The following is a 12,580-nucleotide window of genomic DNA, read 5'->3' as shown; positions in this document are numbered from 1 at the left end:
CGAGTCGTCACCGACTAGTTCAGTTTACTCTTTGATGGTGACGGTGCGGGCTCGTTGTAAAACTTATTGAAGAGATACGGAATTTGCCAGTTTTGTACGATGATCAAAGTGATGAGAAATTTGGTTGAACGGAAAAATAAGTTAAACCAAGAATAAAAGTAGAACCAAATAAGTTATACCAAAGGTATAATAGACATAATATAATACTCTGTTGTATATCCATACTTTTTCACTGTTAAAATTAATATAATAATGAAATAAACGTATGAAAGGAGTATAAAAGAAGTTACCCATGAGAAATTTAAAACTAATCACGTTTAGATAAATAAGGCAGAAGATAACAATTTTATTGCTGATATATTATATTTCCGATACATGACAGATTGTGGTATTGTTATGCACCGAAATATAAACCAGCACTATGATTCTCATCTTCTGTTTCTACAGGTAATTAGTTTAAAATTAAAAAAATATAAATTAAAATCGGATGTGACAAGCTTTAATAGTGTTATATTATAAACAATAGTTCAACTCATTCAGAAATGAGACCACAGTAGCACTACAGAACTGAGACACTGCTGCCGCTCGGCTGTCGCACGGATATGTGTGTTCTCCTACCACCATCACCGTGTCGCGGGCTTAGCTCGTCTGTACGTCGGCGCGGGCTCGGTGCGGTTATATGTGTCCCTGCCTTTAGTAGGAAACGAATGATGAATCCAACCCTATCATTGAAATTGACCTATAACAGCACCCCAGTCTATATGCAGATGCTATGTTACCATAATTATTGACTAATACCTAGAAGTTTTTTCAACATCAATCAAGATACTTCAGAATTATCACCCAGAGTATTCTATATATCTTCTATTTATAGGATCTAGAGTGTCTAGTATCTCTCTCAGTATTCTTCTTGGCTGTAGGTATTCTAGTTTCATAGATAAAAGATAGAACAACCGTGACAAGCTAGCTAAGAAAAGCATAAGCTAGAGGAAAGATAGCAATACGCTATCTACAGAAAAAGATAGCAATGTGCTATCTATTCTCTATGCGTGTACTAACTGATATCAACAGTACATTACAATAATCGCAACCAAAGTTTCCCAGATTGCTTCGTTTCCAAGCTAAAGATGGTAAAAGGCTCCAGATTTTTCGAAAAATAACAATTTTTGGCTTTATTCAATATGCAAATGAACTAATTAAGTGAATCATTTCCTAATAAATTTATTGAAGCCAATTTTTGGGAGTGAATAATGAATTGAAGAAAATTGAATGAAAAATACTAAGAAATTGTCAAAAAACCACAGAGCCATCATTTTATACCTACATTCTAATACCAATTTCCTGCATAAATACATACCCTACATCCCAATATCAGTGATAAAAATAGCATTAATCCCTTTGGAATTGAATAACAATGAATAGATTTATTGAATGAGAAAAACTAAGAAATTGTCAAAAAAACACAGATTTATTGATACTTGGAAAGACCGGTTTCGGTTATTACACCATTATCAATCTCTGATAAACTCTTTTTGTCAATTTCTTTGTCTTTTTCATTCAATATGAATAATTACCACAATATCAACTTCTCAACTACACAAAAATTGAAGAAAATTCTGTTGCTGATAGTGCAATATTGAAGAAATTCAATAGAACTAAAAGGAGTCAAAGTTTCATACAATCTGGTAGTTATGAAAGAAAAGCCTCTACAAAATAATCAAATTATAATTTTATAGAAAACTGTGCGATCTTCACCTATCTTGGAAACAAATGATGCTCGGAACTATTTCTTGGAACGTCTACATCTATTTTCTGGAAGTAGGTGGATCACCAATAATAAATTTCTGTATTATTTCATAGCACAAGAGCAACTGCGTAGCCATACTTTCACTCCATAGGGCTACATAAATTAATCTTTTCTCAAAATAAAACCATATTCAAGAATAGAAAATGCTATACCAAATATATTTGGTTCAGTGCAGCTCCTCACAGAAATGTTTCCCATTCGAAAAAATTAATAATAGAACTGATATTTGACAAACAATCTTACTTCATAATTAATTTCTCAGTGAGTACTTGCGATTCATCAGCCTGATGAAGGAGTTCAAGTTCACTCGCTGTATCTCAAATCTCACACAGAGAGTGAGTTGAATTAAATATTGAATCGTCTGGTGAGGTACACTCAAACAATGCACAATCTCCCTTGCTCAGTTTTTGTTTTAAAAATCCGAAACATTTAGAAAAAATAAAAATTGTGAAATTCATTCATCCATTAGTTGGAATAGCGAGAAGTGTGTTGCGGGTTGCCTATGCCCTACCATGCGGGCTTAAGTTCAATTTTCAAGGACGGTGTGAACCTGCTAGTCTCCCAGGAAAGATACTCATGCTACTTGATGTAGCTTATAAATGACTCTCCATTATATCAATTTGGAAAAGTAGTCAAACTATTCATGAGAAAACACTGTATTCACCTAGTAAAGTATTTTCATGGATTTGGCTACATTGCATCCAATACCTGATTTCTCAGACTCAAATTTCTACAATATTCACTCAATACAGAGTGTTTTAAAAAGAACTCCCTAGTTTTGATGTATCATAGAATCTGTAACAAGTGATATACACTATTCTAGTTTGTGGTGTTTGATTCAGCAACTGTCCACGTTTTGCCCCCCCTGCAGTTGCAGACCTGCTTGACATTAAGACGGCGTCAGGGAACAGTTCCTTCAGTTGACACTAGATAGACACTCGCTTTCCGGGAAGGTGGATAGGGAGAGCTCGCCCGATTGCTTGGCCACCACGAAGCCCGGACTAAACTCCTCTGGACTTTTTCTTTTGGGGGAAACATAAAAGATGTTGAGTACAGTGGAAAAATCCGAGACTTAAACCATTTACGGGAAAGAATCGTCATGGCGGTTGGGACAGTTACAAATAAACACCTGATATGTTGGTGAATACGGCGAGAACTTGAATATCGTCTCGACGTGTGCAGGGCAACAAATGGATCCCATGTTGAAGTTTACTGATGTTGAACAAAACTTGAAGGTTCTCTCTTTCATTGTATGTACTTGTTGATGTAGTTTTTCATCAATTTACACATTAAATTTACACCTAAAACTAGGGAGTTCTTTTTCAAACCCCCTGTACAATACATTGTATTCTAGTCTAGGTACATTACTTGATACTGTCATAAGTCAGTTTACATAGTCATAAGTCACCGTATTCTCAGTAGCTCTCACTAAGTTTTCATAAGTTCTCACTCTCCGGCCTCTCTCGCAAGCTCAGTGCTCTCCTCCTCTGCAAGCATGAGATGACGAGCTGTCACTCGCTGGTTGCGGGGGTGTTGGAGGGGGGAAGGGTGACCGACTTCCAAACAGTCCAACTCCAATTCTTTATAAACGTTTTGAGCGGCGGTCCAATCGCAAAAGACGGCATCTGAGCGGTGCGCTTTCTAGCTGCAGAACATCTTCACACCTCGCGCCGGCAACAAGGTAAGATCTCCTCTGCAATTCATCTTTCACTAACTGTTACTCTGTTATCACTCTCGGCTGCTACCTACTGCTGTTGCCGCCGGTAACGGAACAATTGCTTTATCACTTTCACAACAGTTTTCGGGCTATTAGCATTAGTACTAAATTTACTGACTAGTGCTACTGATGAACTTCACTGAGTGGATGCTTATATGAGTTCAACTCTTTCAATCTATTTACCATACTATAATTTTATTCATTGAAGAACACTGTTTTAGTTGTGAAATCCACTTTAAGTAATCCAACTCAGATGCAAGTCGAATTAATAATTGAATAATACATTAATAGGCTAGTGGATTTGACACATTTAGAAGTTAGTGGATCTAAGTAAGTAAATTTTGAATCTAATAGACTAATTTATTAATGAGTGGATCTTGCATCTAGATAGATTAATAAAAGTGAATATGAATTTGACAACTGAAAAAGTGCTTTTCAACTACGGAGAAGCTCCGATGATATGTATTCAACAAGTTTCATTCTTGTCCGATGGACCTTGCCGATGATTTTCAACAAATATCAATGAAATTAAATCAAAACCTATTACGAATTGAATTGAGATACCGGTAAATAAAAGTAGACCGTTTAAATTGGTCCACTTTTTCAGATAGTTGTAATATATTTTATTTTTAATTTATCAAAGAACCGCAGACAAATAATGAAGATAAACTCTCAATCTTCTTTCTAAAATGCAACTCAATCACACTAAAGTATGGGCCGGCGGAAAACTATTTTAAAATAATAAAGAACCACTGCTAGATTACAAGTAATATAAGAGTAGGGTCATAGGTCATCTGTATTAGAGGTGGCTATGGTAGGGTACACAATCCTAATCGTCGACTTTTATAAGATATCATCTATAATATTATGTTCCCGTTTTTTAAGCGTATTGAGGATGATGGAGCAATTGAAAAATGAAATTGCACATATATTCACTGATATAGGTGTGCGTGACAGCATTGATGCTGTCAATCCAATTTCGAAATATTCCTTGAGTGATTAACGATTGAAAAATATTCTTTCAATTTTATGAACTTTAGTTGGATAGTATACACCAGACTACTTGGATATACTTATAAGCTTGAGCTACATATGTGGAATTGACACAAGCTAGGGTTTTCCTACAAATATAAGTATCGTACCGTTTCTTCAAGCACTCTACGCTAATTACTTACGGTACGTTAAGTCGTAGATATTAATAAGGACTATGCAGTTCTCCATTCATCCATTTTTATCGGATTCTTTGACGTCTTTTCTATGTCACCAATGGAATAAATTTGACTTTCCCATTTGAACCGATCAAGATAAAGAGAGAACCGACTGAGATCAGTGAGGTTAAGCCTAATTAGACTCCATTGTTATCAATGAAGAAAGTACCTATCGATGAAGTAGACTACTAGGTAAAAGGCTACACAATGATTGTACAGAGCTCACATGGAATACAGTTGTGATATACTGCATTCTCTAATAACGCATTCTGTATAAGTATCTGTATAACTCACAATATTATTGACGACAGTATAGAATCAACAACTTGCTTTTCATTGCTTCAATAACCCTCTCCTAGGACCAAAATATAGTGGATCGGCGAAGGTAAAGAGTACTGGGAAAAGTAGCTGAGAATGTTGAAAATATTCATGAATCTAAATGTCTCTGCTTCTTTTCACCTTCTATGTTTTGACACATTCGAGTACACGCATTACTTTGAATATTCTCAGCTACCTACCTTTTCCGCTGTCCTCTACCTTCGCCGGTCCACTATGTAGTAGCAGAGACAAGAAATATGCTCCTTTATCTTTGGTAGTAGTCCATAGTACATAGACTACTCCTTGGTAGTAGTCCAAGAAATATGCTCCTTTATCTATGGTAGTAGTCCATAGTACATAGACTACTCCTTGGTAGTAGTCCAAGAAATATGCTCCTTTATCTATGGTAGTAGTCCATAGTACATAGACTACTCCTTGGTAGTAGTCAAGAAATATGCTCCTTCATCTATGGTAGTAGTCCCTTAGAGAATTCAATCTAAACACCAAAGACTCTTCCATTTTTTTAGCTCTACATCCCAGTGTGGGCTTTGGCTTCCACCACAACATTCCTTCAAACCTCTCTGTCTTCAATCAATCTTCTTCATTCTCTATAGCCCAACCTTATTGGATAATCTCTGATCTCGTCTCTCCATCTTATTTTCGGTATGCCCCTTTTCCTTCTCGAGTGAAGTTTCTTTTTGAGTGATATTTTTGGCATTCTGTTTTCATTCATCCTGTAAACACGTCCGAACCATCTCAGTCTCTGAGCCTTTATAAATGGTATCATACTACAGCCTTTTATGAGAGTTTCAAGATCAGCTCAGATCAGATCAAGATCCTCATTCACTCTTCTCCATCTTTCTGACCGCAAACTCTTCCCTTCAAGCTGGGAAGTCCCGTAGAACAACATGTCAAATTTTCAATCGATAACTTAATACTGAGGTCACTAACTAAATAGAAACGATAAACTCTATCTCTGAAAGTTAAAACCAGCATTTTTAGTTCATCAATAAAACAAAAGCTTGATATAAGCATAAATTGAAAAAATTATACATGGATATTTATTCTAAGGCTAATATCCCATGGCTATTCCTAAGGTGTAGTTCTGTTACAAGTTGCTTTGTTACACTTTGAACTCGCATTGAGAGAAAATGTTTGGAGTTGTCAAGATTTTCACGTGTTTTGTGTGGTGTGTTTGGCTGGACTGCCGACTTGCGCCTTGAGTTGTGTTGGTTGCCTATACAGATCAAGTTTTATCAGCTTGCTAGAACAGGAGATTTCAGCGATAGCTCATCCATTCAGGTTTCTCACCACTTTTGAGGCTGCAGGCACTGATATAATTGGATATTTGAACAATAATAAATTTAATAACGACTTGGAACATTTCATGGATCAATTATCGACGTTTTTATTTAATATATCTGAGATTCTGAGTAGTGAGTACCGGGATCAAACCAGATTGCTAAAAACGAAAGATGGTTGCTATATCCACGAATTAAAATATAGTGAATTACAATGGTTATTGAGAGTGACAGAGATTCACAAAGGTGAATAATAACCGAAACCGATCTTCCTAAGTATCAATAAATCTGAGTTTTTGTGACAATTTCATAGTCTTTTTCATTTAATATAATATCATACTAATATCCTAAAATCTCCAATTTGCATCATGACCGTTTTAAAAAATATCAAAGGAAAACATACTAAAAATTGTGTAGGGATTAGGTTTCATAATAATTATTGAAGAAGGTGAGCTTTCATTCTTTTATTACTGTATAATACTCCACAGTTGGTTAAACTGCAATTTCTAATAAAATCTTTCATTCTCTGGTCTGGTTGCACAAAGCCCGGTTGAACTTTCAACTGTGATTAATTTCTCGAGAACCAATCAGAGAAGGCGTTTTTGAAAAGATGGCTTCTCCGATTGGTTCTCGTGGAATTAATCATGATTAAAATTTAACCAGCACTCTGTTGAAGGATTGCTTTGATTAATCAAACATATGTGTAGTTGTGCATAGTTTGACGAATAGGTATTGATGTTGAAACAGTGGTCAATTGACAAATGTCAACAATGGATTCTACCAAAATTGATCAATACTTTGTAACAAAAATCAAATCAAATTTTATTCACTCGAAATTCATACAACATATTAACAAAATTATAACACGACAAGTTACAAGTGAACAAGATACTACTCACAAAAAGTACAGTATGTTACTGGACTTGAAAACTTGATCACTTGATAACTAAAAATAATTCTGTTAGTTATCAACCAGAGTGCATAATGGGTGAAAAACATTGTGAGTGAATGCATCGTCCAATAGAAACATATCAGATAAAAATTGAAAAATCAAAGTACCTTTTTCAACTCTATTTTATTTCTCACATGTTTCGACCTCTAGTGTAATTTTCAAGTGACTCACTTGAAAATAGCATTAGAAGTCGAAAAATGTCATGTGAAATGAAATAAAGTGGAAAGAAGAGTAGGCCTACTTTGATTTTTTAATGTTTATGTAGATACGAGTAGGTTTTACCAAAAATTGAATATACATAAGCCTATCAGATTCATATTTCAAATGAAATCATATGTCACAAAGAGAGATATAGCCCCGCAAACACACATTGATTTTTGTTCGTACGATTATTTGCCGTCCATATGAATTCTATTAGATTAAACATGACTTGACAAACATCATCTGTTTGAAATCTTCTGTTTAATCTAATAGAATTTATAAGGACGGCAAATAATCGTACGAACAAAAATCGATTTCTGTGTGCGGGGCTTATCTGATACATATATTTATTTTCGGTTGCATTGTGATGCATCTGATAGGTATCCGAGACTAAGTGCGGTGTGAGAACTAAAAATTGTGAAAAATTCCTGTCATGAGAAACTTTCCAATCAGATCGCTAACAGTGGACTTTGAATACTGGAGCCTATTGATAAATTCTCACGAAATTGGCATCATTTAGTCGGAACTGTGCTAATTCTCTTTGTTCAAGATTCTCTTGCAATTGGAACTTGAAAAATTAATTTTCATCTATTCAAATTCGATTCAAAATTCAAGTACATTCAAGGAAAGTTTCCTCTTGCTGGGTGGTAATTGATATTCAAAATACAACATTCATGCCTCTTGTTGAATCAAATGAATATACCAACCTCTGATCACTAATGAAGGAATAATTATGCCTCCATGGTCTACTGCTCACTGAAACCGCAACTACTCAAGTGTTTTGCAATATCTTCCTATTTTACTTAAACGTTGGTGTATGCACTTATAGAGAATACCTGATCTGCCTGAATCATATTCTCAAGATTACGTATTCTTGCGAAAAGTGATGTGAAAAATTGCATTTCCTTGACAAACAGAAATAATAGAGATGACATAAAGCTCAGTAGGGTATTCAAAATAACTCCAAAAAATGATATTTTTCTTTGGATTGATGTGGAAAACTAATAAAACACAATTTATCAAATAGAAGACTTGATTGATTTTCGAATTTTCTGATATGATACATTTTACAATAATCAATGCCCCTAGTCATATTTCAAACTTTCAAAAACAGTAATTATTTTACTAAAATTTATGAAGTTGTAAACTAATTGAGCGATGATCATCAATGAAATACTTATTTAAATTTTATAAAAATAAAGTGGATTTTTTGACAATATTTCAAGTTCCTTTAATTATGAAAAAGTTCCACGACATCAATATTCACTCAATAAACTTAATCTATGAAATACACGTTAGTAAGTAGAGGTTACGTAAGTGAGAGATGCTCTATTATGATTGTGATGGAAAAACCAAAAATTCACGGATAAGAGCTACTTAACGTTTGCGGTTACATTCTCATAATCACTACAGGCAAACTCATCTTCGAATAATAAAGACTTGTACTTGAATATAAAGATATTAAAAATAAGGATCTTAACGTTGATTCTAGAGCATTAAGAGTATATTATTACAGGGGTGCACACAGGGGGGAGGGGGGTTGGACTGACAATTTTTATAATTCCAGTAGTCTTCTTTATTCTTTATAAGTCGTCTTCTGACGACATTTTGGATTTCCCTTCAAGGGGAGGGTGTGTCCATGGGCTTGGAGGGTGGGCACTCCTTACATTGAGGGGATCAGTAAGAACTATGAGTCTAAAATACATTAGTAGGATTGAACTTGTGAAAAGTATGGAATTCATGAAAACAAACCTAAAGCTTCAAAAATTCAATTATTGTTGGAAAAATCATGAGAATTTTCAAGTAGAACAGGTATCAAGGATTTGTTTGTATATTTGGAGTTTGGTGCGTTATGGGGTTGAGGCAACAATTTCGGGTCACTTTGAGATTGGAATACTATTCAAATAGCACCCTAAATTTTTTTTATTGATATTTATACTTTGTAAGTGTTGAATCTATTGTCCAGGTAACCTTGAGATTCCGTACCATGATCTGAAGAGAAATTTTGCTTCCAGTAACTCTCCGGATCCGTTCCACTTTATGTGGTTTAGAAGTCGCCAAGTACGTTGGACTATTTTCTGTTTATTACCTACCTACTGTAATGAAACTACCATTGAAACTATTAATGATTCATGGTTGTTGAGCTATCTCTCAGTTACTGCCGAGCCCATTTGTATTAAATTGGTAGTCTCAAGAGCTTATCTTGTAGTCGAGCAAGGGCTACGCATGAAAAGAGATGATAGATCGAATGACTCATCATTTCACATCTGCGAGAATGACTTGCTGAATTTGCTTGCCACTTGTCACAGTGATATTTCATCTCTCCTACCTGAAGATAATTTATGAATGTCAAGTGATTGCATTCTTAACAATATTGGCCTAGTATTTCTCCATTGAGAAGTCAAACAATTTGAGATTCTATATTGTAAAGGGGTACAGGATAGACTGCTCAATGGATCTAATTGTTAAAATCTGTGAAATGTGGATACAGTAGAATGTAAGCAGCGCCGAGATAATAGAGTTTGCGAGGGGGGGGAGGCTTCTCAAGCACTGGTGCTGCCAGTAATATATAGAATTATAATATTATTAGTACTATAGAATATATAGAAACAGTAGAAATATGAGTGGAATACATTAATAAGGTATAAAAGTTATTGGCGTTTTGAATAAACAATACGAACATTAATTAAGAGGGGAGAAAAATGCATGAATTATGACCATCACCCCTTCTCGCAGAGTGGTTATCATTCGTGATTATTATAGTGATTACGTATATTATAGATTATTGATTATTATATTGATTTTTCGTGGGTTGGGTAGAAAATGGCTTGCCTCCCCCCAATGTCGGCATTATTACATTAAGTGAAAGTAGAACTCATTTAGAAGGTTTTTGCTATTTCTAATGTTTATTTCCAAGAATTTCCATTTTTTATCGTAATTTATCAATTTACCAATTTATAAGGTTTAATTTTTGTATCGTAATTTACATTACGATAAATTATCTATCGTAATTTACCAGTTTGTACGTAATTTTCAATTTTTTATCGTAATATTCAACCTTCAGCCATTAATGAACCCCTCTACTTTTGCAAGGCGTACTTATTCTTGAAGATGCCGATGGAGATGAAGATGCTTTTTCGAAAATATGGGTCGGAGAACTTATTATGTAGCTCATGTGAAAAATTTTTTTGTAATTTTTTTTTTGTATGTAATGTATCATGTAGGCTACGATTCTACAAAAGGATAGGAAAATGCAAGTAATGCTCCGATGATATGTTGCTCCCTCACTCAACTGACAACTGACTTCAATTACTCAATACTCTAGCAAAAGAAACCAAAATCAAGGAGATAACGTACTAAAATTTAACTTTCTCATCATTTTGTCTCAATTAGCCTAAATTCAATTAATATAGCTGACGCTATATGCAGTTTTTTATTCATTCAATTTCGGACTTTCAAAAAGGAATAGTACTATGTTATTGCATATTCCTGGCAAGGTCGTCATTGGTTTGGTCATATTCACTCATCACCACCGCACGAGTGAAATATTAATAATATGTGGTCATCATCCAGCAAAAAATCAATGTAATCTATAACTACTGTAGCCTAAAGTGATTCCATCTTCAATTTTAGTGGAAAAACATTCGTAGAGAGTTGGATAGAGATTCTAACTAGAAGTTAAGAAAGTCATCAAGGACATATATATACAAATATCCTTACGCAACACCCCTAGTTAGACTTGTTAAATAGAAATGGCCTAGAAATGAAATGTTCGTAAGTATTTCAATGTTAAACCTAATGTAAAATAATTCAATCTAATTTTAACCTAGTTCCATTCAAGATGATACCAGTCACACAATGTAAAATATTTTTGTTTACATTTTTTTGTAACGTCAACATTTTGTTTTTCCTTTCAATGCGGCAGTTGCATAATGAGCAATTAGTGCTTCGTTGGTTGAATTTTCGATTCAATTATAGGAGGACTGCATCAAACAGTGAGTTGACTGAATGTTGGGTGAATCTTTATTTAGAGTGGTGAATCAGTGAATGTCTAGTGTAGTGAAAGTTGGGGAATTTGATTTACTGTTATCAAAGAAGCATGGTGTGATGTGAGTATTTCGATTAAACTATTCATTGTCAATTGAACCTGTAACCCGAATTTGTACAATCCTCTTGAATCAATCGTTCAATTTTATTAACGTTGTTATATTCACAGAGATATTAAATAGGTCATTGCAATAGTTATGAACCAATCGGCAGGTTTACTTCGCTAGAACCCAGGGATGTTGGAACCGATAGAAAACCCGGCCGGTTAGCTTCGTTCGCCTGTGTATCCAATAACTCAACCAATCCAAATAAACATTTTCAGCTCCATTGTTTCTGAAAAAGCAAACCCCAATTAACAAACATCCACTTCAAACGTAATTTTTTTTAAATCTTCAAACCTCTCAAGTTCTGAACAGAATATTGCGAAACAAAATTTGATTTTGGTGGAGTTGTTATCAAGAAAGTAAGGAAACACAGTGTAAAACGTTCATTTTGGACGTATTATTTCATGAAAAATGTTATCCCCGATCTACACTATGCCTTCAATTGCGTAAAAATCAAGATTATAGAGTTACGGAAGAATTAACCAATTATTAATGAAATTATTAAATGAATTAACAAGCGAGTTAATTATAGTGGATGACTTGATGAATGGATTAGTTAATCGAATGACTTAGATTATATATGGATGAAATAATGAGTAATGTACATGTGATCGGAGAAATGAATGAATTTGTAAATTAATTCTGAAAAAGCAAACCCCAATTAACAAACATCCACTTCAAACGTAATTTTTTTTTTAAATCTTCAAACCTCTCAAGTTCTGAACAGAATATTGCGAAACAAATTTGATTTTGGTGGAGTTGTTATCAAGAAAGTGAGGAAACACAGTGAAAAACGTTCATTTTGGACGTATTATTTCATGAAAAATGTTATTCCCGGTCGACACTATGCCTTAAATTGCGTAAAAATCAAGATTATAGAGCTATAAACGGAAGAATGAACCAATTATTAATGTATAAATGAATT

At 34.4% G+C, this 12,580-nt stretch overlaps 1 protein-coding gene across 2 annotated transcripts in view; it reads left to right on the top strand.

Annotated features, from left to right (window-relative positions):
* The first annotated feature begins 3,339 nt into the window (after positions 1-3,339).
* LOC111045751 (acyl-CoA Delta(11) desaturase) overlaps positions 3,340-12,580 on the top strand; it is a 43,983-nt gene continuing 34,742 nt past the window's right edge. Inside the window, exon 1 of one of the 2 annotated variants that reach the window (XM_039430111.1) lies at positions 3,340-3,488. The gene's annotated coding sequence lies outside the window, so the exon portion shown is untranslated. Of the gene's footprint in view, positions 3,489-11,473; positions 11,614-12,580 lie in introns of those variants that run through there. The other variant, XM_039430117.1, reaches the window with a different exon arrangement.

Source organism: Nilaparvata lugens, chromosome 1 (assembly GCF_014356525.2).
Source record: "Nilaparvata lugens isolate BPH chromosome 1, ASM1435652v1, whole genome shotgun sequence".
NCBI lineage: Eukaryota > Metazoa > Arthropoda > Insecta > Hemiptera > Delphacidae > Nilaparvata > Nilaparvata lugens.
Note: the sequence above shows the minus strand (reverse complement) of the source record. Positions and strands in the feature narration are given on the sequence as shown.